Here is a 25,995-nt window from a genome sequence, read left to right as displayed (position 1 = left end):
CTGAAGTATCAACACAGGCATATTTACTGATGTGGTGTTAGCATGTATTAGAAAATAGCTAGTGGCCAAATGTGGGTAATAACATCTTTACACAATACTTGGTTTTCCAGAGTTTATTTTTAAAGAAACAACAAAAAAAGTTTCAAATATTTGTTTTGTGATCTTGATGTCTAGTTTGTTTATGTTTGTTTTTTGACTTCCAATTTATTAAATAAGGAATTAGGCTGAATTTGTTACTTTTCAGTGGTGACTTGATGTTACACAAATACAAATATTAAAGTTTTGTTTTACTGCATTACATTGGACATAATACAAATATACAAATTATTGTAATGTTTAATATATACTTTACCTGTATATTAACTGCCCTTTGAAACTGTATTTTCCATTTAAGATGCTTATTTCTTAACAAGATTATTTAATATGTATTGTAAAATAATAAAATCAGGGAATTTTAGAGGAGAGTCATGTGCCAAGACAGTTTGTCAACTGCTACAGCATAATTCAAGTTCTGTAAACAAAAGACAGGTAAATATGGTTGTGAGTAGCAGTGCCTCGGTAGAAATTTTGGTAAAGTGTGGCCTAAAACTGTAATTTAAAAAAGGAAAGAAAAACAAACCAACAAAATGAAACAGGCCCAGGCTTGACAACAACTTTGGGAATGTACTAAGTTGGATATTATAAAAGGAGTTCAAGGTCACTGATTCAGTCCTGACAGCGAGTTCTCCTTTCATGATCATAGGTACAAGCCTAGGTTTTGGCATGAATCCTACTCTAGCATCCAGCATTTTTTTCTGAATTCTTATTCATAATGAGAACAAGCTTAATAATGGGAATTCCTGAATACAACCCAAGTCATGCTTAATGTGTAAACAAATTCTGACTCGACTAAGTCCAGAAAAGAGGTCTGTCTCAGAAGATTTAGATTTACAAAATAAAAATAAAAATAAATCAAAGTACTAGAATAAATGGGTGATATATTAACCACTATTTTTAAAAAAAAGATGATGATGATGATGATGAAGACAACTGGCTTGGAACAGACTTTCCTTGAGTTTCCATATATTTTCAGATTCAATCTCAGAATAAAAATCCTCTTTCCTATTCCATTCTATTCTATTCTGGTATCCATTTACTAACTTTACATAATTTAAAACTTGTTAACCTAAAGAAAATCCCTACATTATTTCAGAATTTGGACATGATGATAACTGGTGGTAGCTCCAGCATTTACAACCATTCTCCAGGTATTTTTTTCTCTTCTCCTTCCTTTCCATTTTATTTCTGTACTAAACAATAAATGTCAAGTCAAAAAAAGAATGGTTTATCTCCTCATAACAACTTTTTCTTTATCTTTGTGAATTCTTATACAAACAAATGCTACTTTGCTTTTGAGCAGCAACAAAGACAGGTGCTGAATTTTGGCATGCCACGGTGTACAGGTAAAGCAGCATATTTTGGTTTAGTGTAAGGTAGAAAGCAGTCCATCCGGCCTTACCTGTGGACACTGTCAAGTTAGGGAAAATCTCTTGGTTTGCAGAAAACCCTGGCTTCTTAATTCTGCTGACCTAATCCTTGCTGAGTAAATGAAGTGCGTCTCTTAATCATCAACTTTACTACGATGACCATGCCACCTATAAAGATCACACTCTTGTTTTCTTTTGATTGGAAAAATAATGAATATAAAGCTGTGAAAAACATATTTTACATTTTATTTTTCTTTCAGATAAGATGAGCTTCTCTCACAAAGATGGGCATTAGGCAACAGAATATCAATCATGCTATGAATAATGGCTGTGTGCTGACAAGAAGGGAAGCAGCAGCCTGTTTTTAAATCACTGTAAAAGAGCATCTCCACAAAATTTTTATCTTTGGCCCCCAGCTTATAAGAATGCAAGGACAGTAACCTTAGTTTATCATTCCAGTGTTCTTTGCACATACTCTTAAGTATATGGTTCTAGGAAAAGAAATGAATACAAAAACAAAAGTGCTTGTTTCAATATAAAGAAAATCATGACCAGTAAAAAATTAAAATTTGGAATAAAATATCACAAAAATCTCCTTTCTGTATAATCAGTGTTTAAGTTTGGCAATATGTAGTCTTTCTCTAAATGTACAGGCAGTGGTCCATTTAGTACTACAGCTTACATTAATAAAATGGCCAAAAGAAGCTTCCTGATACCACTTGGGCATTCCTTTACTTCTTTGATTTTTGCATTTCTTCCTTCCCTGCCAGCTGACTGTGACTGTCTCCCCTCATTTTCTTTGATTCCCTCTCTCCTCCATCAAAACTGCCAGTACTGTGAGTAGCTTCTGCCCCAGATACAAGCACTCCAAGGTAGGGTATATTACAGCAAAACTGGTGGTGGTAACAGGCAGTTGAAAGACAGATGAAGAATAAAATTCTATTTCCTTCTTCCATACAGGGAGCTTGCTAACTTCTATCCACGTCTCTCTAGCCCATCACATTACTTCTCAAGCCTGTACTCCTCATTTTGGAGATCAAATGCCAGTACAGCAGAGTTTAGTTCCCATGGTGGCACAGGATGGAGCTTTGTGGTTTTTTTTGTTTTTTTTTTTGTTGTTGTTGTTTGTTTTTCCTTTGGTATTAGCAGTGAAAGCCTTTAGAAAATCTCAATAGTCTGGGAATGCTTCAAGCACTGGGAAATGGAGGAAATCACTGAGACTGTGGATTAAAGCAGCAGTCAGCTGAAGGAAGAGAAATGCGGGCCAGAACCAAGAGGACGTTCAAAGAGAAAATGAAGCATAAAGGTTCATTATGGAGACTCAGGGAAGGAAATAAACAGCCCTGGCCAGGAATTGGGCTAATTTCAAACATGCTTTCTAAAAGAGGACATCACCTCCTTTTTCAATCCCACCTAAATAATATTCCAGGACACTCCCACCCCGCCTGCTTGGAGTCCTTGTCCTAGGGAATATATGTAGTCAACTACAACAGCCAGTTTTTTTCCTTCTTCACTGCTCAGGAATAAAAAAAGTATATCTAAACCGGATACAGCAACACAGATGTTCCTGGCATCACACTACAAACACTCAAAGCAATTTCCCCAAAAAATATTTTGCTACAAAGACATTTGTGGTATTTAATTCAAAATGCTCTATCTTTTTAATGAAAATTAAAAGAAAGAAGTAAAGAGAAAAAGAGAAAGGGGGAAGAAGGAAGGAAAGCAAGAAAGCCTACAGTTATCACAATTTATAGTGATTAAGCTATTTGATAAACCTAATTTAATATTTGTTAGTCAACATATTATAATATAAATCAAATGACTCACATAAGCTATAATGAATGTGATTTCAAATTTTCATGAGGAACTACTACAAGGATTTTAAAATTTGTTTTGCTTTGATAACCTCAGTTCTTGCCCAAGTCTAAATCTTGAGAGTTAACATTTCAACATTCATTTCAATAGTTGGACTTAGGAAGGAACACTGAATTTAACAGTGACTGTAAACATGGTGACAAGCACAGTCTACAGTATGTGTGCTCACACCACCTATTTTTATTTTTTATTGCTAACAAATGAATGCTTCCTGATATGGAATTGACAGATCTGAGCAGAGTGCTTATCACATACCCTCCAGACCAAGCTTAATCACTGCTATACAACTCTCCTAAGAAAGGTGGCTCAGGTGAGCAGTGCTTTCCTTTCTAAGAGTTTGATGTCATCATTAGGATACAGAGCAAGAAAGCTCTTAGACTGAGGTTAAGAGAGTGAACTTAAATACACCCTACCTACTTGCCCAACTTACCAACCCTTCTAGTGATTATGTGGGTTGGACTTCTTTGTGAACAGATGGACAGTAGACATCCTTTGGCCTGTGTATTACCATCAGAGAATATTCTGCAATGTGTTCTAGGTTTGCCATCATTAAGATGAAAAGCAGGTGAATTCCCACTAACGAGACTAATGGTCTTCATTTGAAAGAGGTGTCAAACATCTACTGGTATACAAATTTTTTTCACAACTTTTTTCATCTTACTACAGAGGTTTTTCAACTAAATATTAAAATACTCTTACTTTATTCTTCTATACTTGGGTTCTTAGACATGTCCAAAATAAATCTATTTAATTTATCTTAGAAAAGGCAAAAATACTTTGTGATGAAATTAAAAATATGATTAAACCACACTGTAAAAAGGAGTCTTAAGTTTAGTGCTTAAAAATTACATTTACATGCAACGTGTAGAAAATAAAATTATTTAGATGATATGACTGACCTGACAATTATATACTTTTTATATTAAAGAAAAAATGAAATTTTATATCAAAATAAAATATTTTATATTGTTATCTTCACTTCAATAGGACCCTCAGATATGTAACAAACAGCTTGGAAGGAAGCTATTCCTTGGAAGGAAAAGTGCACAGCATATTAAAAGGATTTGATTTTTCATTTCTTCAGAGCTCTTAGTTTTTCATTTGATATGGTGTTAAAAATTCACTGTATTTACATGTTTCAATTTATGACTAAATTAATTTCAAAGTTTTATGAAAATCACTGAAAATTATTTTAAAAGGAATAGGCTATTTTTAGCTAAATAAATTAGATCATACATTGAAATTTTCCAGGAGGCTCTCGGGGTTGATTAAAATAGTACTTTTTTTTTTTTTTTTTTGAGATGAAGTCTCACTCTGTTACCCAGGCTGGAGTGCAGTGTCACTGTGTTGGCTCACTGCAACCTCCATCTCCTGGATTCAAGCAATTCTTCTGCCTCAGCCTCCCAAATAGCTGGGATTATAGGCACCCACCACCATTCCCTGCTAACTTTTGCATTTTTTTAGTAGAGACAGGGTTTCACTACGTTGGCCAGGTGCCTGGTCATAAAATATTACTTATAATCAGGCTCGGCATGGTGGCTCACACCTGTAATCCCAGTACTTTGGGAGGCCAAGGCAAGTGGATCACTTGGGGTCAGGAGTTTGAGACCAGCCTGGCTAACGTGGTGAAACCCCATCTGTACTACAAATACAAAAATTAGCTGGGCATGGTGGCACATGCCTGTAATCCCAGCTACTCAGGAACCTGAGGAAGGAGAATCATCCTTCCTGCTCACTTTTGGTTTCTATTTGCATGGAATATCTTTTTCCACCTCTTTACGTTAAGTTTATGTGAGTCCTTATGTGTTAGGTCAATCTCTTGAAGACACCAAATACTTGGTTGGTGGATTTTTATCCATTTTGCCATTCTGTATCTTTTAAGTGGCGTATTTAGGCCATTTACATTCAATGTTAATATTGTATATTCCCACTTACAAGTGGGAACTAAGCTATGAGGGCACAAAGGCAAACATAACAGACTCTGGGGACTCAGAGGAAAGGCCAGGAGAAGAGTAAGGGATACAAGAATACACATTGGGTACAGTGTACATACACTGCTCGGGTGAATGGGTGCACCCATCTCAGAAATCACCGCTAAAGAACTTATCCACGCAACCAAACACCACCTGTTCCCAAAAATCTATTGAAATAATTTTTAAAAATAATGTGCTAGAAAAACACACAAAATATAACTACTTATATCACTTTTTTTTTTTCTTAACAGCAACAGAATAAAGGAGTAAGAAGACTGTGAGAAGACTGAATGATTTCATAGATCCTGTTGCAAGAAGGCAGAAAACCCTCATGGAAAATATCATTTTCTTAATTGCATTTATTTGTTGATTCTATAAAGTCTAAGAAACTTTAATACTGCTTAATTTATTTTATTAAAGAAAAAACAAACAAACAAAACTCTCCCAGTCCTTTTCTCTAGATTGTTAGAATAAATTGTTTCCTCAGGAAAAAAAAAAAAAAAACACAGACACACATTTAGAAAACCTTTTGTCCTACTTTAATAGCAAAATTAGGCCCAGGTTTATAAACGTGTTAGCCCATGAGCATTCTAACCACTAGAAATCAAAGAAAGAATTATTCCATAAATTTCTTGTTGCCTTTAAAATGTAAAGAAAAGCACTCATTTCATTACCATCACATAAATTGTGCCTTCCTTTTTAAATATCTGAAACGGAATGATACTTTTGTTCAAAGCCAAATATTTTGGTAGGGGAGACAACACATTATGAATTTGCCACATAAAATATATGTTTGCTCTTTCGTTTGAGTTATAAAATGCAAATTTGGTAAAAAATATTACTTTCATTCCCCTTACATACTTGCTGTGTAGTAAATCTTCTGGGAACTGAGTAGCAAATTTAATTCTTTTGCAGGAAGAAAAACTAAATATTACACAAATTGCAGTTCTTTGGGAAAAAAAGTATTTTATGTTACAGAGTAATAGGAAATTAGTTTGTTCATAGATACAACCAAGTCTATACTTTTGAAAATATTATATACATAGTTATTTGAGTTAATGTCCAGTGGCTAAACTAAGCCCATATGAATACTGTTCACGTGGAAGAGAGAGCCATGAGCTTGATTAATCCATTCTATATCTGTTGATTTACTAATCCATAAAATCAAATCAACACAAAAGATTTCTAGGTACCCTAATGACTCCTTTTTAATGTTTTCCTGAAATGGCCATTCACTACTTAAGAAAACATGCTGAAATAGAGAAATTTCCCTTTGCAACCTAATATAACATCTTAAAATTTTAATTCCATAATTCAGAGCAGTTCATTTTACTTTTTAAAAATGTGTAAGAAGATGGTATACCTAATTACTTCTTGAAAGTTGTTTAAACTGCTTTCTATGACTACCAGTAAGTCTGCATTTCTACCAAAACAATTTCAAGAAAATTTAATTTTAAAAATAATCTCATCAAGCCACACCTCATTATATGTTGCTTTAAAATGTGTGACAATACAATGATACCATTACTTCAAAAGCTCCTCCCTAAGCATCAGTACCACCATGTGTGTATGTCTCTAACACATATGTGTACACATATACACACCCAATTGGTATTCCATTTCATAAACAAATTCAAACTGTGATATTTTTCTCGTTAAAAATATTTTTTCTACAAGAGTTAACATGAATAGAAGAAAAACATTTATAATAAATACTTTGATAAGATCATCAATAATAACACAACTACTAACATTACTACTTTTCCTATAAACATGCTACTTTACTGATAATAGGCATTAAATAAATTACAGACTTCTCTTTTCCTCTTTGTATGTGTTATTTCCATTTTATTTGTTCGTACATATTAGAAAAAGAGAGTATTTTCTAAATGTATAGTCGAATATGTAACCACAGAGACATATGGCATATTTCTAAGTAAAATCAAAATTTCAGTTCCTTAGCCACATTCCACATGCTCAATAGTCACATGTAGCCATTGGCTACCAGGCTGGACAGCACAAATTGTGAAGCTTTGAGTAATCATGATAAGTTCTAATGAGCGGTACTAACTACAGCTTCTCTGACAATATATTTTAATATCAAGTTATTCACATAATGTATATATGCTTTGTTCTTTATTCAAAAAAGGAAATAATTAAAATGTATGATGGTTTTAAAAGCAAACACCTATTTAGAGCAGTGTTATTACATTTGTGGAATATGGAGAACTTTGCAATGTTTCCATTTAACTTTAAAATAATAACAACAATTAGGAAATAACTATGATAAAAATTTTACTGTATTCATTTAAAAATGTGTTTGAATAATTCAAACTCTGGACAATTATTAACTCTTTTCATCATAAGTATTTTCCTTTAGACCTCACAGATAAGAAAATGCTGAACATATTTTGATTTTTAAGTAAACTAAGCTAGCAATATACTATCATCTTACTCTTAAGCCCCCCATTCTCCTAGTATGCCCAATTAGATCATTTATCATTATTGTTTTTCATCATTATTGTCTTTAAGTCTATGAACATTTTTTAACCAAAGAGTTTGATAAGCTTTTAACAGAATAGTTTTAAAATTAATTTAAAAAGTGCCTTTCATCCTACTATCTTATATAATGTATTCTCTTATAAGTCAAAGACTTTCCTTCCTATAACATGAGCCTCTTTTTGAATATTACACCATAGAAAAATAAATCAAATGAGCAAAAAAAAATCAACATTTCTGTAAGACTTAAATACAGCAGAGACAAGGAAATTGGATAAATGGAGCAGTTCACACCTCTAGTTAACTATAGAAAAGTCCAAGATCCTATTAAGGAACTAATACATAGAAACAAATGAACCATTGAGAAGGCAAATAAAAACTGAGTAGGGAGAATAGAAAAATAATCCTGAGACTGAGAGCAGTGGCTCACACCTGTAATTCCAGCACTTTGGGAGGCCAAGGCAGGCAGATCACTTGAGGTCAGGAGTTCGAGACCAACCTGTCTAATACGGTGAAACTGAATCTTTCTTAAAAACACAAAAATCAGCTGGGTATGGTGTCAGGCACCTGAAATCCCAGCTACTCAGGAGGCTGAGGCAGGATAATCACTTGAACCTGGGAGGCGAAGGTTGCAGTGAGCAGAGATCACACCACTGTACTTCAGCCTAGGTGACAGGACAAGACTGTCTCAAAAACAAAAAAGTAACCCTGAATACAGAATGGTGGAAAAGCAAAAACAAACAAACAAAAAAAAGTGGCAAAATTATGAGATGAAATGATGAGCTAAAAATTGTCACGTGAAGAATGAATAAGATGTATAATAAACATTTATAATAGACTTTGCCAAGTCTATTTTAGTATTTAAAGTATTTGCCAAGTCTATTTTCAGTATCTAAAGAATGCTAGCCTGCTCCAAAGATTAAGTATCTTGAATGGTTATAGAAAAGTGGCCCTTTTTATGATAGATTAGTGACATCAAATCTCCACTGATACACAGTGACTGAAATAAGGCAACGCATTTATACTTCGATTTCCTAATGAACAACATTTAATCCATATGTCCCAGGCATATGAGCTGTTGTCTGGTAAGTAAAGTAAGTATTGAGAAGGAAAGATGATTTCCAAATGATACTGAGGTCATCTGCCATTTTAGCCCAACCCTGGTATTAGAAAAACTTGAAAGAGATTATACAACATAATGAGATACGTATCCATATTTATAATGAAGAAAATATATGTTGGAAAGCCAGAGTCAGCATCCTGACTCAGTACTATTTTAGATCTTGCACTACTAAACACACTTTTACATAAAATAATAAATGTGACACAAAACCTTAATATATTTCTGACAGTATTACAATAACTGAGAAAAAAACTAGCTGTGCAGTATGTACAGTAAGTATGTGAAAGGGCTAATATCTGCTAGTAAATGTAGCTTGTGGCAGTACCTAGTAGCTTAGGCAATGTATATCTTGTAGCTATCTAAAGAAAATTATGCTCAAAATGGGTAATTTTGAAAATAATACTTAACACACCGGGTAAGCACAACAGAAAAAGAGTAGGAAAGTCACTGCTTTCTGAAATACTGAATAGACAGTGTCATCTTTTTTTTTTTTTTTTTTAATTAATATGCCTCAGAGCAATATGAAAACTATTCTGGATTGAGATTGAGAAAATAGAGTTGATGATTTTAAATAGGCCTAATAATGGATTATGAGAAGTAAATCAATCACTTGAAAGTTTGTAAACATGTATGAAAATATTAGTAGCATGATAATTTTTTAAAAGTGAATAAATTGTCAGGGACAAACATACACTAAGAAACTATAAATCCTTGGAGAATCTAGGCATTCCTTACCAATACTTCAATGTTTTATCTACTCATCTTGAAGAAGAAATTGGAGATAGCAAGGTGCCTGTAGTTACGAGATTTCTAGGGTCTGTTACCACAAATCAGATACATCTAATATACTTTTTCTACTATTTAAAAATGTTTCTCAATACTAAATGTTTAACTTGCTCCATAGAGTTTGGCTCACGGCAAAAGAATGTAAGACCCCTTATTCAATAATGACAGGTTATAAAGCATCTTATGCATGGATAATAAGTATTTAATGATGTTAGCCATTATATTATTATAATTAACACTTCCTTATACAAATCACAGGCTGCTTAAGAGCAATGCCTTTTCCATTCCCCTTCTTTTGTTCAGTTTCTAGCATGGTACGTACATGTAGAATTTGCTTAATAAATATGTGTTATAAAGAATAATCAGTTTCCTACCTCAACTTCCTGCTTGGCTTCTACGAAACTATCAATAGGATGGGAATGAATATGTTTCATTTAGTGGGCAGGATTTACTTGCTACAGTGAGCTTTCTTAAGTTGTATTCTCACACCAGAAGTAAGGAACTCTATCAACTCGACAGGTCATTTAGGGCAAAATAAACCGAAGGAGTTTAGTATTAGTTGCCATCCAAATCTCACGTAGTCCTAGATTTATTAGTTATGCATTTCCAAACTTTCTCCATGGATTGCTGTTTATGAAGTAGATGATGGTGATGATGATGATGATGATGATACAGAATACAACTGTATTCTTAAACTCAAAAAACATTTCCACTTGTGCAATCTCATTCAATTATTATACAAACATGGCCATGATTACATGAGAGAAAATTAACTATTAAAGATCCAATGTGTTGCTAATAAAGCCATGCATGCCTCAGGAATGGGGATACATTGCAGGAAATGCATTGTTAGGTGATTTCGTCCTTGTGCAAGCATAATAGGGGGTACTTGAACAAACCTGGATGGTATGGCCTACTACACACCTAGGCTATATGGTATAGCCTATTGCTTCCAGGCTATCAACCCATGTAGTATGTTATTGTAATGAATGCTGTAGGCAACTGTCATAGAAAGTAAGTGTTTGTGTATTTAAACATAGGAAAGGTACAGTACAAATATGACATTTTTTTAAATGATATACCTGCGTAGGGCATTTACCATGAATGGAGTTTGCAGGACTGAAAGTTGCTCTGGGCAAGTCAGACAGTAAGTAGTGAGTAAATGTGAAAGCCTAGGACATTACTATACACTACTGTAAACTTTATAAACATAGTACATTTAAGCTACACTAAATTTAAAAAAAAATAAAATTTAAGGTATGTGTGTTTGATGGCTATTATGTCACTAGGCATTTTTCAGGTCCATTAAAATCTTGTGGAACCACCATCATATATGGAGTCCATTATTGACTAAAACGCTGTTATGCCATTTCTGACTTCATTGTCAATATCACTATCAGTGTTTTGGTCAGAACCATTCTAGGCAGTTCCAAACTTTTCCGTATCTTCCTGTATGCTTCTGAGTCCTCCAAACTATTCCAACTTCTGCCCGTTAACCAGTTCCAAAGTTGCTTCCACATTTTTGGGTATCTTTATAGCAGTACCCCACTCCTGGTATCAATTTTCTGTATTAGTCTGTTTCACACTGCTATAAAGAACTACCCAAGACTGGGTGATTCACAAAGAGTTTAAATCAATTCACAGCTCTGCATGGCTGAGGAGATCTCAAGAAACTTAAAATTTCATTTTGAGCAAAATGCCTGACACATAGCAAATAGTCAGTAAACATGAGGAATTCAATGAAGAATGAATGACCAAATGGTAAAATCAGGCCTGACTCCAAACTCTATGTTCATTTCTCTATATTAGGGGGGTTTAGCAAACTTTTAATTAGTCACAGGTACCCTACAGGCTTAGCAGTATATTTATAAGAAGTAAATAATTGTAATTTTTTAAAAAAATTAAACGTAGGGGCCAGGCACTGTGGCTCATGCCTGTAATCCCAGCACTTTGGGAGGCCAAGGCGGGCGGATCACGAGGTCAGGAGATCGAGATGATCCTGGTTAACACAGTGAAATCCTGTCTTTACTAAAAATACAAAAAATTAGCTGGGTGTGGTGGTGGGCACCTGTATGTAGTCCCAGCTACTCGGCAGGCTGAGGCAGGAGAATGGCATGAACCCGGGAGGCAGAGCGTGCAGTGAGCTGATATCGAGCCACTGCACTCCAGCCTGGGTGACAGAGCGAGACTCCGTTAAAAAAAAAAAAAAAAAAAAAAATTAAATGTAGGTAGCCCCATTAAAATAATGACTTACAAAGCTTCTTTTAGAAATCATATTTTTTGGAAGACTAGCATTGTTTCCTGAATGCAAGCTATTGTTTCATGATATATGTAGTAAGTTAACAATGAAAACATTTTTCGTAAATTAAATAATTTTGTTTATAATCTAAAAATCAAATTTATTTTTCAGAATTTTAATAACCTTATGACTTATTGTTTATAATGTGTCAAACTTAAATATATTTTTATTGGATGGGATGCAAATATTGAACACAATTAAATTAGTGACATTTTAAGATAATCTCAAACAAGTTTTCTTTTCTCTAACAATTTGCCTTGATAAACTTCAAGAATAAGCAAGGTATTTAAGATGGCATTCTTAGGATTTTGGTCCAAATAATTAATCTTAGGTTTCACTTAAACTAGTCACCATGGTACCTAACATATAAACACTAAACTAAAATAATGCTCCCTCTAATTAAAGCAATTCAAAATAACCACATCAATTATGCACAACAGAAACATACAATTTTAAATACTGTTTTCAGTGATACTAATCTGGTAAACATGACATACATGTTCTGATTCCAGTGGGGATGTACATTAATTAGAAAATTCATTCATACAGTAGTTAACTGGGACATGCAGAAACCACTGAACCACCCATTGCATTTAGAATTATATAGTTGTCAATTAAATTTTTAAGAACCACCCATTGCATTTAGAATTATATAGCCATCAATTAAATTTTTAATTGACTTTCTTATGAAGGTATTATAATACTAGTCCTCACTTTAAATAGAACAGACCTACAAAATAGAATGATTTCCTATTTATTATTTAATTCTATTTATGGTTCCTGAAATTCTGGCTAAATTCTGGCTAAGTTCATGTTTTTCAATCCATGAACTTAAAGTGCAATTTAGTAGATTTAGAACTTAGAGTTTCAAAATATAAATGAATATTATCTTATTTAACAGATAAGAAAATCAGGCCAGGCGTGGTGGCTTGTCTGTAATCCCAGCACTTTGGGAGGCCAAGGTGGCGGATCACAAGGTCAAGAGATCAAGACCATCCTGGCCAATATGGTGAAACCCCATCTCTACTAAAAATACAAAAATTAGCTGGGCATGGTGGTGCATGCCTGTAGTCCCAGTTACACAGGAGGCTTAGGCAGGAGAACTGCTTGAACCCAGGAGGTGGAGGTTGCAGTGAACCAATATCGTGCTACTGTACTCCAACCTGGCAACAGAGCAAGACTCCATCTAAAAAAAAAGAAAGAAAAAAGAAAAGAAAAGAAAACCAAAGGCCACACTGTATGACACAATATAACCTTGTGATCTCTGGGTCACAAGTTTGAATACAACTTCAAAAGAAAATGGTGTCAATAATTAAACTACTTAAGAAGCAGACTTGAGATAACAAGACCAAAGTTGCATACTCCTTACTTAAGGATAGTAAGTGCAACTTGGCTAAAGTTTGTGTTTTTTTCACATTAATTTTAGATGAGAAACTGGAATTTTAAGTTGTTTTTTTTTTTTTTTTTCTTATAGACTCTTGTATTAAAATACGAGGGAAAAAATAATGAAAAGTAGCCAAATAACCCATAGCCCCTGTCCCCAAAAGGGCATCTGAAACCACATATATCAAAATTTGCAAATTACAAAAAAGAAAATCGACAAACTTAACTTTTGCCTGCCTGAGCTAAAGATGGATTGCTGTGGTTTGGCTCTGTGTCTCCACCCAAATCTCATCTGCAATGTAATCCTAACATATTGGGAGGTTGGCCAGATGGGAGGTGACTGAATCACAGGGGAAAACATCCCCCTTGCCGTTCTCATGGTAGAATTTTTATGGGATCTGGTTGTTTGATAAGTGTATGGCTCTTCCCCTTCCTGCTCTCTCTTTCTTCTGCCATCATGTAAGATGTGCCTTGCATTCCCCTCACTTTCCACCATGATTTTAAGCTTCTTGAGATCTCCTCAACCATGCAGAACTGTGAGTCAATTTAAACTCTTTATGAATTACCCAGTATTAGGTAGTTCTTTATAGCACTGTGAAACATACTAATACAGAAAATTGGTACCAGGAGTGGGGTACTGCCATAAAGATACCTGAAAATGTGGAAACAACTTTGGAACTGGGTAACCGGCAGAAGTTGGAATAGTTTGGAAGGCTCAGAAGCAGACAGGAAGATATGGGAAAGTTTGGAACTTCTTAGAGTCTTGTTGAATGGTTCTGACCAAAATACTGATAGTGATATTAACAGTGAAGTCCAGGCTGAGGTGATATCAGATGGAGATAAGGAACTTCTTGGGAACTGGAGTAAAGGTCACTCTTGCTATACTTTAGCAAAGGAGACTAGTGGCATTTTTCTCCTGCCCTAGAGATCTGCAGAACTTTGAACTTGAGAGAGATGACCTAAGGTGTCTAGCAGAAGAAATTTCTAAGCAACAAAGCATTCAATATGTGACTTGGCTTTTTCCGAAAGTGTACAGTCACATACTTTCGTACAGTCACAAAGAGATTATCTGATATTGGAACTTATGTTTAAAAGGAAAGCAGAGCATAAACGTTTTGAAAATTTGCAACTGGACTATGTGGCAGAAGACAAAAACTCATTTTCTGGGGAGAAATTAAAGCTAGCTGCAGAAATGCACATAACTAAAGAGATGCCAAATGTTAATAGCCAAGACTATGAGGAAAATACCTTCAGGACATTTAATATACCTTTGGGTAGCCCCTCCCATCAGAGGCCTGAAGGCCTAGGAGGGAAAAAATGGTTGCGTGGGATAGTCACATTGCCCAGCTTCTCTGTACAGCCTTGAGATATGGCACCCTGCATCCCAGTCACTCCAGTTCTAGTCATGGCTAAAAGGGGCCAAGGCACAGCTCAGGCCATGGCTTCAGAGGATGCAGGCCCAAGCCTTGGCAGCTTCGATATGATGTTGGGCCTGCAGGTGCACAGAAGACAAGAGTTGAGCTTCGGAACCACTGCCTAGAGATTTCAGAAGATGTATGGAAACACCTGGATGTCTAGGCAGAAATATACTGCAGGAACAGAGCCCACATGGAGAACCTCTACCAGGGAAATACAGAGGGAAAATATGGGGATGGAGCCCCCACACAGAGTTGCCACTGAGGCACTGCCTAGTGGAGCTGTGAGAAGACAGCCACTGTCCTCCAGACCCCACAATGGTAGATCCACCAACAGCTTGCTCCATGAACCTGGAAAGACTGCAGGCACTTAACACCAGCCCGTGAAAACAGCTATAGGGTCCATAGCCCACAGAGCCATGGGAGTAGAGCTGCCCAAGGCCTTGCGAGCACACCTCTTGCATCTTCATGTCTTGGATATGAGACAGGAAGCCAGGGGAAATTATTTTGGAGCCTTAAGATTTAACAACTGCCCTATTTGGTTTTAGATTTTCATGGGGCCTGTAGCCCCTTTGTTTTCGCCAACTTCTCCCATTTGGACAGGGAACATTTACCCAATGCCTAAAATTCCATTTTATCTTGAAAGTAACTAACATGTTTTTCATTTTATAGGCTCACAGGAGGAAGAAACCTGCCTTGTCTCAGATGAGACTTTGGACTTGGACTTTTGAGTTAATGCTGAAATGAGTTAAGGCTGTGAGTGACTCTTGGGAAGGCATGATTGGTTTTGAAATGTGAAAGAGACATGAGAATTGGGAGGGGCCAGGGGTGGAATAATATGGTTTGGCTCTGTGTCCCCACCCAAATCATAACACAAATTGTAATTCCCATGTGTTTGGAGTTGGGGGGGGTGGCCTATGGGTGGTGACTGAATCATGGAGCAGACTACCCCCTTGCTCTTCTGGCAACAGAATTGTCAAGAGGTCTGGTTGTTTGGTAAGTGTGTGGCTCTTCTCCTCTGTGCTCTTTCTCTCTTCTGCCATCATGTAAGGCATGCCCTGCTTCCCCTGCACCTTCTGCCATGACCGAAAGTTTCCTGAGGCCTCCTAGTCATGAGGAACTGTGAGTAAATTAAACCTCTTTTCTTTACAAATTACCAAGTCTCAAGTAGCTCCTTATAGTAGTGTGAAAATTAACTAATATGTGGACATCACATATTAGGTTGGTACAAAAGTAACGGCAGTTTTAGCAATTACTTTTACTGGCAAAAACTGCAATTACTTTTGCACCAACCTAATATAATCATATTTTCATTTTATAAAAGAGAAAGCTATGGTTCAGAGTGGTTAAGCTGCTAATAAATGTCACTGGCAACAAGACATATTTTCTAAGAACATTAACATTTCTATTCCTCTTTTTAGACCAGTGCTATCTAATAGCACCTTCTATAATGATGGAAATGTTCTATGAAACTTAGGAATGAATTATCACCCTAAGCAAGACTAATTCTCTATACGTAACTATTCACATCTAGAACTGTGCCCTGGTTAAATATCCCACAGGCCTTGTAAGAATCTTGATGAGAAGCAATCATCCCAACAAGAATTCCTGTCTGTGAGGACTTCTGTGCAGCTTTGGTAAAAATAAAAGAAGGCTTACGATCACCTAGCCCAGATCAGTCTTCCACACAAAGGTAAAGAAAAATGTATTGTGAAAAAACTTTCAGAAAATAATACATGTTGCAGAGACAGTCAGACATCTTAGAAAATAGAAAAAAGAGAAAATAATTTACTATATTTTCTCATCCTAAGCAACTCCTTCCAACATTTACTTAAGAAGCAAATATTATTTTTGGAAGACCCTGTCATATGATTTCTGACACATGATGGAAGGAATTGGAATGGAGAAACGAAAAACCATCTTGCATCTCTGATAAAATCAAAATTGGCTTCAGCACTCAAAATATGCAGGGCTTGGTTGTTTTTGTTTAGACAGAATTAAAAAGGAACTTGTAGATCTTATTTTAGAATTGTTTTTTCACTTGGCTAAAACAGTAAGCAGGATAATCTGGTACTATAAAAGCAGGAATACGTATTTAGTTTGCCAATTGTTGTGCAAAAATAAAAGCAAATCTGGGAAAAAAAGCTGAGAAGGGCTGATCCATTTTAGGCACTGGTTACACAAATTATAAAGAATGGGTATAACTCTCCTGGTGAAGAAATTCACAGCTAAGCCAGGAAACTCGGGGTCTCCAACACAAACTACTCTCTAATGTGACAATGGAAAAGTCTTTTCACATTGTGAGCCTCAGCTAACTCATCTTTAAAATGGAGATAACAGAATCTACTTAATAGGATGATTTTAAGGGCAAATTAATAAGAATAACATATATTATGTAACATGTAGCTAATGAATAATAGACACCCAAATACTTTCCTACTTCCATTTATTCACTTTGTATAAGAAAACAGGATAAAAATATTGAAATGAAATCAAATTTTTTTTTTTTTTTAGACGGAGTCTCGCTCTGTCGCCCAGGCTGGAGTGCAGTGGCCGGATCTCAGCTCACTGCAAGCTCCGCCTCCCGGGTTTACGCCATTCTCCTGCCTTAGCCTCCCGAGTAGCTGGGACTACAGGCGCCCGCCACCTCGCCCGGCTAGTTTTTTAGTATTTTTTAGTAGAGACGGGGTTTCACCGTGTTAGCCAGGATGGTCTCCATCTCCTGACCTCGTGATCCACCCGCCTCGGCCTCCCAAAGTGCTGAGATTACAGGCTTGAGCCACCGTGCCCGGCCCAAACTTTTAAATCTTAACATATTTACCAACAATTTTCTTATCCTATACTTCTGTCTGGCAAAATGAAATTGTATACTAAGTAACAGCAAGAATCTGAATGCCAATTGATTTCCAAAATGGTGCAGTATAATTAGGAAATTCATGAGTCAAATTTCTGTTTATGCCTGTACTGCAAAGGCTAATCATTTGTTTGTTTTCTATAAGAAGGACTTGATTAAAGCCTCTAGCAGCAATAATTAACCCTGTGCTTGAAGGATGCAGACTCAGCTAGCACTGTGTGTGCTAAAATCTGTAATTAATGCATAGGAATGCATGTAAATTAACAGATGAGTGTCATTTACACTGATGGTACAAACGCAGGTTTCTTTTTTTGGGAATTACTTCAGTGTTTTCTGCTAATCATTACATACTATAAACTCAGACTGATGTAAACAGCATTCTAACATCTATAAACAGCCTCTACTTCAGAGCATGATCTAGATGAGGGGTTGGCAAACTTTTCTACGGAGGGCCAGATACTAAATATTTTGTAGTTTCCCGACCTTAAAGTCTCTGTTGCAACTGCTCAATTCTGTTATTGCAATGGGAAAGCAGTTACAAATAATACATCAACAAACATATAGGCTGAGCTCATTGGCTCATGCCTGTAATTCCAGCAATTTGGGAGGCCAAGGCACGAGGACTACTTGAGTCCCGAGTTCTAGACCAGCCTGGGCAATATGGTAAAACCACATCTCTACAAAAACCACAAAAATTAGCTGGTGTGTTGGTGCACATCTGTGATCCAAGCTACTGGGGAGGCTGAGGCAGGCAGATTGCTTGAGCCCAGGCAGCGGAGGTTGCAATGAGCTGAGATCATGCCACTGACTTCCAGCTGGGTGACAGAGTGAGACACTGTCTCAAAAAATAATAAATATATAAATATATAGCCATATATATATATATATATATATATATATATACATGGCTATGTTGCAATAAAACTTTATCAAAAAAATAGGCAGTGAGCCAGATTTGGCCTATACACCATAGTTTGTTTAACCCTCAGCCATAGTTTGCTCATCCCTGACCTAGATTCCAATTCTTAGGTAATACAGTATACTGTATAGTCTTAGGAAATCAATATTTATAGATTAGATATGGGCCCTGAAATATAAACCTTATGTGAAAACTTGACAAGTTTCTGAAGGTAAGTAACTCTGCCTCCTCACATAACATTTAGATAAACCACGACAGACTGAATTTACCACATGACTTTATTGTAAGAAACAAGCGATTCCGAAATATGAAAGTACTTCAGAAAAAAAAAGATATATATATATATATATATATTTACTTGTAAAGTATTATTATTATTATTATTACTATTATTAATTGATCATCTTTTCAGCTCTATGTTTTAAGGCACCTAGAGGTAATATTTACTCTGGAAAGACCACAGAGGATAGAAAGTACGTAAAACATACTCAGAGCTGATCCAGTAATGCCAGAATTTAAGAAACACCTGGTAGACTTAGGATCCCATGGGGCTGCCATGTTAAGGAAGCAATTTCTAAAGTCAGACCCAAGGTACACTAGTCATGAGAGAAGTTCATCAAGAAGTCCTTCACCAGTAAGTTTGGAAATGCTGCATATGACACTACAAACATGAGTTTAATTACATTATGAACATTAGTACTAAAGAGCTATTTGTCAAGAAGTTCTTGACAAATAAGTGTGGAACACTTATACCTATTTCAGAGGCTCACAGTGAATGATTATAAACTTAAGATGCTAAGATGTCCTGCATAAACTGTGTACCTTTGTCAAATTTCCCAGATGTGTATCTATTGAGATTCTTTATTTTGTGGGTGAAGCCAATTAACAGAGCTCCTCAAAACAAACTTTGGGGAAAGCTTTCATACTGATTATTCTGAACAATTACATCTTTCACCCTAGGTGTGGGAAAACTGCCTTACTAAACTTACATTTTTAACCCCATAAAAGCAAAAACACTCATTTAGGTATTTACTTACATTTCATTCATCTGTCTTTATAATGGAACTTTTACTTATAAACCATTTTATGGAACCCAACCAAATTTATAAAATTATTTAAAGCAGTATGAAAATTACACTCACCTCAATATACTTTAAAAAAGAAAATGCAAGATATATTCCAAACATGAAATATTTCTGATTTAAACTTTAAAAAATCACAGACAGGTATCTACTGGCGCACTATCAAGACACAGTGAGTTAATAACTTTGTGCTGAAGGCACTGAAAGCCATTAAATCCAAACAATTCTTGCTTTTGCTGAATATTGCTTAAACTGTCCATCAGGAAAGAAAGTTGAAAAAGAACTGCATAGTTCATCATTTTCCTATAATGTGGCTTTCTGATTATCGGGGCTTCTTCTGGTGGTTTTTTCACAAACTATTTAATCAAGAAAGGCAGTCTTATTCTTACTGGGCAGGGATTATCTGAGTAATGATTTATCTGAACTCCAAATGTTTCTTTCATTCGCAACCAGAAATTTCTTACACGACAAAGACAAACATTTTTTTCTAGTCATGTATTTTGATATAGAAGTTGAATCTGCCTTTGGAGCTAAACATATAAATTAACGAAAATCAACTCACATCAAAATCAACACGATACCCTTTTTCTAGCATTTAGCAGTCTAGCATAATCCCTGACATGTACTAGGCATTCAATAAATGTTTGGTGAATGAATAAATGAAGAAATGAATCAGACATTTGTCAACTACTGTAGTCCAAATATACAAAAACTATTATTTTAAAATAATTTATGTAGAATAATTTTAAAATATATTCTTAGTCTAAATAACCAGTAATTCAAAAGAACTGAAACAAAATAATATGTTATTACAGTTATTCATTGCAATATCATAACCATTCTTTTCCCATGTATAGCAATGGAGAACTAAGAAATTTTATTCTAGACAAGATAATATATCCAATCATGATACACAGACACTAGATACACAAAATTTAATTATAGTGCTTATATTCTGACCAGTGAATATGCTTCTTGTGACTTTTGGATCTTAGAATCCATCAATTGAAATTCAATATCATAATATTCCCTTGCAGAAGAATAGGGCAATCCTGCCTTGAATGCTTAGGCAAAGGTACATACCCAAATAAAACCAATTATATGAAACCTATGAAGGGATTCCCCCATTTCCAGTGAAATAGACATGTATATTATCTACTTAACAGTACACTTGCCAATTTTTTCACATTAGTGAAAAGGGAAAAACTTGTTTTCTCACCACGCTGAGTATCAATTTGATAAGTTTGTATAAGCCACAAAGTATTGGTTTCATTTATTCAGACATATAATATGTTTCCTACCATATTCCATTGCCACTTATGAAACATTTGCTCATCTCAAAATACATTAAAAAATCCTTTGCACATAATTCTGGCAAGTTATTTATTTTATTTTAAAATATATTTATACTTCAGAACACACTTCCTAGGACATCCTTATCATGCATATGGCACAGACACCATATTTCTTCAATAAAAAATAAAAGCCATTCGTCTCTAAATGCACTTGAAAAGATTTCTTGAGGTAATTTTTGTTTCCTTCACTCTCGATGAACATAATTATTAACATTTGAATATTGACAACTTTTTAATCATCATACATCCATTATATATTATGGCAAATAAACTCTAATGTGGCAATTTAGATAGATCCAAAATTTCACAAACAATATCAGATATTATTCTAAGTATTTATATGCGTGAATCATTGCTAATCCCTGAATACCTTTTATAAGCAAAATAGCCAGATAACAAAATAAGCAATAAAAAACACACTTAAAATTTACTGTGCAAGGAAGTACAATTGAATGCTTTTAAAAATATCAGTACTCTGGGAAGGTTAATATTTGCAAAATTCGTTTGCTCCTTTGAGGTTCACTGGTTGATCTGAATTTCTTGGAGTTCATTTCATTGCTTTAGAACTCGCTAGTATTAGAATTCTGATGATTGAGGGAGCAGCTAATACATACTGTCCCATTTAATCTTAGAGTAGGCTTCTAAAATAATAGTAAGAATTAATCACTTTGGAACCTCAGAGTAGCCACATCATAGGCAAATCTCTCTTTCAGGCCGTCACTAATTGAGTCCTGTTACTTTTTATTTGTCCTTCAATATACCACACTGCATAGAGCTTATTTGGAAGTCTAATTTTTTGTGAGAACTAGTAGGTTATTTACAAGTAGGGACAATGAAACAGACACACTTTCCCTTGGAAAGTTTCCAGAATACTGTGAGTTTCCTGAATAGGTGTTTCCATGAATTCAATATGGCTTATCCATCAATTTTGGATCGGGTGGAATACACCAAAAAAAAAAAAAAAAAAGCTTACTACAAAAGCTGACAACTAGACAGCAGAAAACTGCTAGATTTGTTTTATAAACCCAAGAAAATATATATACACATAATTAATTAGTCCAGCATTTGTTAATAAGCCGACTGTCCTTAGGACTGTCTTATTATGAGTTGAGTGAGAGGAACCTGAAAATACCTTTATCACTATTTTGTACAATTCACTTAAATTATACATATATATGTATATATATATATATATAAATTTTATTACATATTCTTATCTCCATAATAACACTTGAGGCTCAACAGAAAGGGAAAACATTCACTATATTCAAGCATACAATACTGAGTTGAAATAGGTATTTAGTTAAACAAACAGGATGAAAGTGTTGTTGGTTTTAAATGTGTCTAATTTAGTCACTTACCTTTCATATCAATTCTGATGTTTCCAAGAGTCAGAAAATGTCATCAAGAAATAGACTTGGCTGAACAGTCAACAGTCTACACATACTCATACTGAAACACACCCTTTAAAAATATTATTAATAAAGTTAATAAAATCAAAATGAGGAATATAAGGGACACAGAAGACCACAATTCTGATACGGTAATTCTGCTTTGTCTCCAGAATGAAAAAATCATTCTCACTCTCATTCTTCCTAGTGAAATCCAGATATCCTGCAAAGTTTTCCCATGGTAACACGTTTCTGAGCCTGATACATGGTGTGGTTTCATTCCTACTCATGCCTTCATTCTCCTAGGAGCTTTTTATTGTTTGTATAAGGAAAGTATCTTCTGACATCTTGGAAAAACTAGGAGGTCAAAATGAAAACTTTCCCAGAGAGCTTTTACTGGCACAGCCAGAACTTGCCATACACTAGTATTTGCTACCTTTGTATTTCATGGGTTGGATATTCCCACAGATGAGTGGTTCCAGAGCCACACACAGCCTTTTCTTGGTATTATATGTCTCACCTATTTCTCTTGAAAGTGTATATGTACAAGGAAGATTTCGGGAAAACTACAATTTGACTAGAGTTTGTACCATCCTCTGGGTATCATGCTAACTTACATAACTGTAAAGGTAGGAGAAGATTAATTAAAATAAGGATATGTGTGCAAGTGCTAGCTATTCGCTAAGCAGAATAACAACACTGGAACTATCTTCTGATCTGATGTTTAGAGCAACACATAAATGTTCTCAAAGCTTTAACACTTGTTTCTTTTTTTCCAAAGAAACCTGCGAAAGTGACTGCATTATTTCCTTTTTTGGGGGTCTATAAATCTTTTAAAACATGTGTCAAGGTATTAGCTGCATAAATAGTTCAAGTAGGAAAGCTATACAAAAGGGAAAATGGAAACGTGTGGACTTTGGAAATAGCAACAAAATAGAAAAGATAAAAACATACATGTCAAATTATATACCTACTTCTTTTTCAAAATCAGTGTATCAGAATATACATTTGACAATTTAGGCTGACTTTCATTGGAAAAGCACATTAACTCAGTTAAGTGTCTGAATTTCTTCTGTTAAAGAGAAAAAGAAGGCAAAGTTTGAAAATCACATACTAACAATTAATTGAAGACTAATGGGGCGTGCATGTATCATGGTTTCTCACCTTTGTTGCTATTAACATTTTGTATTGCACAAGTCTTTCTTGGAAGGGACTATTCTGTGCATTTTAGGATATTAGGTAGCATCCCTGGCACTAAATGCTACTAGTGTGCCCCACCCAAATTCACCCCCAATTCTAAGCTGAAAAGCAACAATTTTTGTAACATTATTTCAGTAACAACATTTAACAGCATTTTGGTAATAAAAAGCAGTCACATCAAAAGTAAGCCTAAGCTCTAGGGTCCATACTAATGACTTCATACAAAGATATCTTGTTTATTAACCACAGAAACAATAACTTTACTTCTAAATATCATTTCCATTTTACAGAAAAGAAAACAGAGTCTCAGAAGAAAACCTGAGAGTTCTAGTCTGTAATAGGTGGTTAGCGAAATTATGTCATGGCTATTTTTGGAAAGCTAATATAACAAAATGTTTCTTTCATGGAAAATAGCATTGGCCTGAAATTTAATCAAGGCCTCGGTTCTGACCTCAGTCAAAGAATGTGAGGTCCCTGTATGTCAGTAGTAATATATTGGGAATTAATGTATTAGACTGTATTCAATTGGTCAAAGACAGCAGTTGCAGACAATGTATTGGAAAGAACAGGTTACAGCTCAGGATAATTCCTTGGAGATGTGCCTCGGGGGCAACATGAGGGACAAAAGGGGATGGGATGAGAAGAGACTGGTTGAAGGCATCCAGTGTCAGTGGTAGTAGGTATGATTGTGAGAGAAAAAACTGTACCTTAAATAATGGCAGAAGAGTAATACATTTTGCTTAGCTTCTGATTTATTTCTCAAAGGGGACAGTACCATCTCCAAGGCACAAATCATGTAAATCTGCGACTGCATATGCATATATGGGTTTCACAGGATTGGAGAATGTGCTGACCTTTAGCGGGTAGGGGTTGGGGTGCTAAATGTCCCATAATGCAAAGGAAGGTACAGTATGCTCCATCGAGGTTTCAAATGTCCCACCAGATAGCCAACTACATGAATAGCTTGTGTAGAATTATCTGAGCTCAGAACCTAGCTTTAAGTAAATGAACAGCAAGTATTTTTGGCACATCTTTATATAGTTCACTAATTTTTTTTCAGAATACAACTACTATGCAAACCTGGAGGAGTTTGAAATATATTTGGTTTGGAAATTTACCAATAATTGTTCGCTATTTCAAAAAAAAATTATCACCAACTGTAACACCTCTCATAGTATGAGTCACAGATGTAACACACCTCCATTAGTGTGCAAATGTAGCTTCATATTCATGCTTCTACATTTAGGTAAAAGCAGCTGCCTACCTCATTGTGTCTTCTATTACCCTCATGCCTGAACATTTGCATATTGAGATACATAGAATTTTATAAAAATATTTCTCCTCATATTTTTCCTTTATATTAACATTATGGAATTATAGTGATTTTAAAAATAATATATATTATATAATTATGTTATCTATCTCATTTAACTGAATTATCTAAGAATTTCACTTTTAGAGTAGAAAAATGGTACGTGAATAAATGTATTTTATGAAAAGAATATACTGATTCTGAGATCCTGTCAACAATTCTATCCTTTCTCACACAAACAAATACAACACAATTATAAACTTAATAAATATTATTTATAGAATTGGACCAGACAGTTTCAAGAAAAGAGACTTTTACAATGTAAAACCGTTTAATATAAGGTGTTTTAATAATTGCAAAACAGAATGAAGAATGTTTTTGTTTGTCATGCCCAATTATTTCAACGAGTTTTTATTAATAACTTGCTACATGGTAGGCACAGCTGTAGGTGTTGGAGATACAGAGGTAAACAAGTCTGACATGATCTATGCTGCCATGGAGTTCTTATTTTCAAAGTGGAAGGTAGAAAATAACTAAAAATGAACTAGAAGAGCAAAATGCCTCTGATGAGCATGCCGAAGCATGTTTCAAAATGTCTGCAGTGAGATAAATAGATCAGCAACACACCAGGCCGTGCAATTTCGCAGCAAATCACTTCTTCAGTCTAGCTCCTGTTTTTTCTACTCTCAATCATATTCTCCCTTTCCTCATCTATGCCAGATTCCAGTGAGCTTCAACCCGACCCTCCTATTTTATATACATTGCCATTTTAATTAATTAAGTTGAAAAGTTTTGACCCATCAACCAGAACTTAAGCAGCTAGAAGAAGTGAACTGTGTCTTATGCTTCTTTGTGCTCCATCGTGTGCCCAGTAAAGTGGTCTACACAGGAGGTAATCCACAATGATCAATACATACGGAGGAGAAAATACTAAGAGAGAGGAACACTGTCATACTGGCAAGAAAGGGCAGGTGAATGGGAGATTGAATGAGAGATTTAAGAAGTAGACTCTGACTCTCCCTTAATAACTTATTTCCACTTCCTGATGGAATTGCAGAATAGG

At 35.1% G+C, this 25,995-nt stretch overlaps 1 protein-coding gene across 15 annotated transcripts in view; it reads right to left on the bottom strand.

The window, feature by feature from the left end:
- The window catches only part of NRXN1 (neurexin 1), a 1,146,744-nt gene that overhangs the window by 1,038,299 nt on the left and 82,450 nt on the right, over positions 1-25,995 (bottom strand). The gene's annotated exons all lie outside the window — the stretch shown is intronic.

Source organism: Trachypithecus francoisi, unplaced genomic scaffold, assembly GCF_009764315.1.
Source record: "Trachypithecus francoisi isolate TF-2019V2 unplaced genomic scaffold, Tfra_2.0 Lachesis_group17, whole genome shotgun sequence".
Classification (NCBI taxonomy): Eukaryota; Metazoa; Chordata; class Mammalia; order Primates; family Cercopithecidae; genus Trachypithecus; species Trachypithecus francoisi.
The sequence above is the reverse complement of the archived record's forward strand: the minus strand, read 5'-3'. Positions and strand labels throughout refer to the sequence as shown.